Genomic DNA, 5719 nt, shown 5'->3' on the forward strand with positions numbered 1-5719 from the left:
CTACCACCAAAGTGGTTTTGTGGGTGAATGATGCCACTGGGACATATATGGCTTGTTAACATGTCCTGGCCCCTAATGGGGATCCCTCAAGGACCATATTGACTTTTATTGATTGAAGGTCACTCTTCATTACTTGGACATTGCTATACATATATAAAGTTGACTGTGTCAAAGTGATCGGTGCAATCATATCTATGTCAAGTCTGTGACCAACAAAGTCACATGTGTGTCAAGACATATCAAAAACTTGTCAAGGTGGAAAATCTTCTGTTTCTTAAATGATTATTTCATGAGTGCAACATCCAAATGCACATCAACATGAAATATCATCCCCGCAACACCCACAGAAGATAAATTTCTTTAGGACATGTATAATAGACACCAACATTATTATTATGTGTGTTTGTTTCATCGTACAATTTTTATCGTTCTCTAATTTCTTGTACAATGATAGTTCAAATTTGTTTTCTAGTATCTCCTTTAGTGGCATTAATGGAATATGTTTAAATCAAATATTCATAAGTTTAATCCCCTAAACTCTCCCAAATCCAAGCTAAACTTTTCTACCCATCCATATTGAGTAGTACCTCAGAAAACTAGAAGCTCCTCAAAATCAATGATTCTGTATTGTGTGTGAAACTATACTATATGCAAAGAGAGGTGTGGAGAACAATGGCCTTTTCATGAGCTCTTGTTCCAATTCATCATATTCTTCAATCTGATGTAGGAGGTGCTCTTATAATGACTACAGATTTACAATAGCACCTCTTACAGGAGGCTAGGCTTCGTGATGATGAGTTGCAACAAGAGATCATTGAAAGAACCATTTTTATCCACTCGTATCTTTTATAAATTATAATTTTACAAAAAATGCAGAAGAGTTAACTTTCAATAGCTCCATTGCTTAGGAGACACTACTTAATAGGGATGAAAGATGAGCTTTAGGGTGGATCTCGTAGAATCATGCAAATGGACAAATGAAATGTTAATAATAAAATTGATCGAAATATTTCATCATTAATGTTTCTAGAGGAGATACTAAAGAACAATTTTGAATTTTCCATAGAACAAAAAATTGGAAAAACAATAATAATGTGCAATGAAGTTGATGGAAACATTAAAAATTTATTGGACCCCATTGGAATTATTGTAAAAGAAAATGATCTTTATGGCTTCATGGTGGCTAAAACCCTAACCAGGAACCTCTGTGAACTGCTAAGTCTAATTGGACCAAAGTGTTGGTGTCTTCTTGTATTCTAAACCTCTAAAACATGTTGTGGATTCTATTTATGACCAGGAGATCATTTGAGCTATCATGGCACTTTACAAGAGAGTTTCAGGTAGAGTACCAGCAGGATTTGGGTGGATAGACGAGATCATGAGCACTATCGAGGTCAAACAAGGGTCTCCATTATCACCTATCTTGTTTGGCCTCTACATTGATGAGCTTGAGACAGTGATGCAGACATAGGGGGGGTAGGTTGCTCTCTTGTGGGCACACTAATCTGGATATTGCTTTACGCAGATGACATGGCTCTATTGTCATCCTCAGTAGAGGGGCTCTAGAGTCACCTTGATGCACTACAGTCCTTTTGTGAGTCTCACAATTTGTAGGTCAACCTGGGTAAAACCAAGGTTATTATCTTCAATACTTCTCGAGCCATCATGCACCAGGAGCAGTTCGCATTTGATACGTCACCTCTTGAGATAGTCTCATCATATACTTATCTTGGGGTTGTCTTTTTCGGACCCATCTTCACTATGAGACCTGCGATGCAGGCACACTTGAGCAAAGGATATGCTTCATTAGCCAGCCTAGAGAGGTAGTACTTCCGCTCGCACTTTTAGGATCCACAGACCAAAGGGTTGCTTTTTGACTCCTTGGTCCATCTAGTGGGGATGTACAGCAACCCATGTTGGGGGCCAGACTTGTTGGATATAGAGTGGGCTCATGTGGAGTGGCTATAGGTTCTCATGTTCTCATGGATGATTCATGGTAAGCCATTCGTTCCTCACTAGATCATTCGGGCTGAGTTTGGGTCACCCCCATTATAGCTAGATACTGCATTTCAGGTCATTACATATCTGTACCGAGTCAGGGAGTATGGGGATTACACCTCTGGGCATAGCAGGTTACCATGGCTAGCACTGTCCTCTTCTATGGCACTTGCAGCAAGAGGGGACCAGAGGTGTTAATATGCATGCACAGAGATATGGTTTGAGGATTGGGGCTCCACATGGACAGAATACCTCCCTTCTAGTACATCATGGATGCTCTGTTTTCTCCCCTCCTATCATACGAGGTCAAACAAGTTATTCGTGAGGATCTATTACAGCTACACACATTCTGAACCTGGTTGGGACCGAGTGATCTTCCAGTGAAGCTTGGCTTCTACAAATATCACTTCTTACATATCACGGCGGAGGGTTTCATTGACCCATCAGGATACACATAGATTTACTTACCTCACTCACTGAGGATCTCTCTTGGGTAGTTCCGGGTCTCTTCACATAGACTTTGTATTGAGAGCAATAGAGCAGAACAACTACCCAAGGAGAGGCGCATATGCACATTGTGTGACATGCAGGAGGTTGAGACAGAGGAGCACTTCATCTTCAGGTGTCCTATTTACTATGAGATCTAAGGGCGTTTCTATTGCCTCTTCAGAGACAGCTATGGGTTTTCGACCCAATTCCTCTCCTACCTAGAACAACGATGTTTGGCAGGTTTCATTCACGAAGTACTCAAACACAGCGAGAGAATACTTCAAGCACAGAGACATGAGCAAACTTTTTCCTTGGCTGATCCATCTCAGAGCTCTATCACGGAGTTTTTTTAGCCAAATCACATAGATCCCCACGAGATGAGGCCTTGACATGACTGTGACCCGCCGAAGCTTGACCCCGACAGATCAGACAAAGGATTGACACACAGATCACACTTGGGGACATCCCCTCCCTATTTAGAGTCAGATCTTAACCAACGAGGGTCATAGTAGCCCCAGTTAGATGCAAAGATATGACCAAGAGATGTGCTAGGGTTGCACCTTCAAGTGGCTGACAGCACTCTATTGCCACTTTCATGCCCCCATTGCCTCATCCACCCCGATGTCCTGATGATGACGATGATGATGATGATGAGAGAGTCGACTACCGACGTGACTATGTTGTACTTAGGACTTAGTACTGCCATTTTGCATTTTTTGCATTTGCATTGGTGTGGATGCTCGTTTAGTAGCTCAACCACCAAATCTTGTTTGTACCAGCTTTTCACACTCTCATAGACCCATCGGTTTTCTGAAGACTCTAATAAACTTTCTTTCTTTCTAGTTCAAGGGGGTTCCTAGTTGCTTACACTATTCTTTAGTTCAAGGGGATTTCTACTCGCTTACTCTATTCTCTAGCCTTTAATAATCACGAATGGAGTATGGAATGAATAATTCGTGTTGGACGTTCTCACCTTATCCTCAAGAAGGACGGCAACCCTATTGTTGGTGTAGATTTGGTGATGCTAACATGGAAAAACATTAGTCTCTAAACCTTGCAAACTAAAATTTGGCTTAGTGCTCCAAAGAGGGATTTTGTGAATTGTGATTTTAATATGTTCTTACGGATCCATACTAGGAAGAGTTGACTTCTGCTTTCAATCCTTTAAAAATGAGCCAACATTTTGTGAGGTCCACTTATTGTAAGTTGTGGTCAACTCCCAGGCCCTTGAATGACCAGTCATTGGATTTGAACTCTGAAAGCTAGCCATCAGATCCATACAACTAGAGTGAAAGTCAAATTTGGAACTCTACAAAGGATGCAACATGCCAAATATAGGCCATGGTAAAAGTATCTTGGCCAAGTACACCTTCAAGTATGTGATTCTGAAATTCAATCCATATAGGGTACATCTATTAAGGTTATTGGTTCTTTAATGTTGAATGTTTCCTTGGAGAATGACATTGTGCCTTGCAAGTTTTTTGTAGCTCCTATAGGTACCTTAATGAAGCCGCCATTCTTGGTAAAAGTTGGATCCAAGACACTTACAAAGGATTATTTGGTGATGAATCATCCCATCAAGATGCACCAATTGCTAGCCAAGGATCAACATCAGCAACTACTTCCACCTCCCCACCTTGACAAGGGTGCCACCAAGGAAGAAGACGAAGACAAAAGGCAACCAAGCAAATATGGGTCCAAAAGGATCTATTGAAGGCTCAAGGATACTTTGAGGGTGAATCATATTTTTGGATTCCAAAGAAACCTCAACATATAAAGCCACCCCCTCCTCTAAACATCAAGCCTCACCATCGCCAGCCACCCCCTCATGTAAACAACAAACCTCAATATCAAAGAAGAAGATGACACCATCCAACAAGGAAGGTAGATTACCAATGGATTCCCACAAGACTACTTGAGGTCCAGGGATATTACCTTGGCAACTCTTATATATGGGTACCCAAGCCTTGCCAAAGCAATCAATAGCCCATTCATGCTTTCCCTAAGCCTAAATGTACACCAGCACCATCAGAAAAGCAGGAGCGGAGCCACAAATCTATTAATACAAAAGCATCAACAAGTGCAGATGCACCAATAGTAGTCACACAAGAACCTACTCTGCAAAGATGCCAAGAATAGTGAGAACCTGCTTTCAAGGATAAGGGAAAAGCACCAATGCAGGAGGATCATATGCAAATGAATTCATCTACCTCCTCTTGAGTAGTTACATAAGAACCTATCTAAAAAAGGGAGACAGTAACACAAGAACATGCTCGACTGCAAGTCTCTCAAAAGGCATGTCACTTTATTGCATAAGCTTCAAGGCATATATCATCAGGGTAGCTATGCAAGGCATTTATCTTCAAGGCAATTGACAACAGTAACACAAGGACCTACTAAGACAAAAGCTGAATCCACATTGGGAGCCACACAAGAACCTTCCTTACTGAGAAATTTGGCATCTATCAACATCAGGGTAGCTATGCAAGAATCAGCCACACAAGTAATGCCCATCACAATGGGAGTCCCACAAGAACCTTCCAATGTGAACAACAAATTATCTTCATCCCTGACAACTTTCTCAGCTAAAACTTAGGCTCAACAAAAGCAAAAGATCTCTGAGACATCGCGATCCTACTCACATTTGATACATAGAACATATATCACTTTATTACGATGGGTATCATAGAAGTGGTACATGTGGGAGATTGCAATGCTCAATGATGCAACACTGACAACAAGAAACATGCCAATAGTAGATCTACCAGAACCAACTCCTAAAAATGGAGTAGCTCCACAAGAACCTACTGCTGCAATCAAGGATCTCAAAGAATGTCAAGCAACATTGCTACAAACGGGATGACAACTGCTCGCCAACAAAGATCTCCAATAATGTCTTAGTGACTCTCCTTGAAAGTGATTATCAGACTTACATGAGGTCCTAAATAGCTATACAATTCATATTCCTCTGGTGGTCTACAAAATGATGTTCTTGCTAGGTCTAGGTCACAATTGGTCAATATGTCACTCCACTCACCTTCCGATGTATATAACATGTGGAAGTCCTACCTCTCTGCTTACATGTGGAAGTCCTAGGTAAAAGTAGGACTAGATGAAAATCGACAGTCAGTCCTCTTTCGTTTCTCAACACAGCACACTCAGCAAATCACAAGTACATCAGCCCAAGGGCTCCTTGGTTGAGAAGATAAGCTACAAACACTATGGAAAGTCA

Source organism: Dipteris shenzhenensis, chromosome 6 (assembly GCF_047967505.1).
Source record: "Dipteris shenzhenensis isolate YYH24624 ecotype China chromosome 6, Dip_SZ_1.0, whole genome shotgun sequence".
NCBI classification, from domain to species: Eukaryota; Viridiplantae; Streptophyta; class Polypodiopsida; order Gleicheniales; family Dipteridaceae; genus Dipteris; species Dipteris shenzhenensis.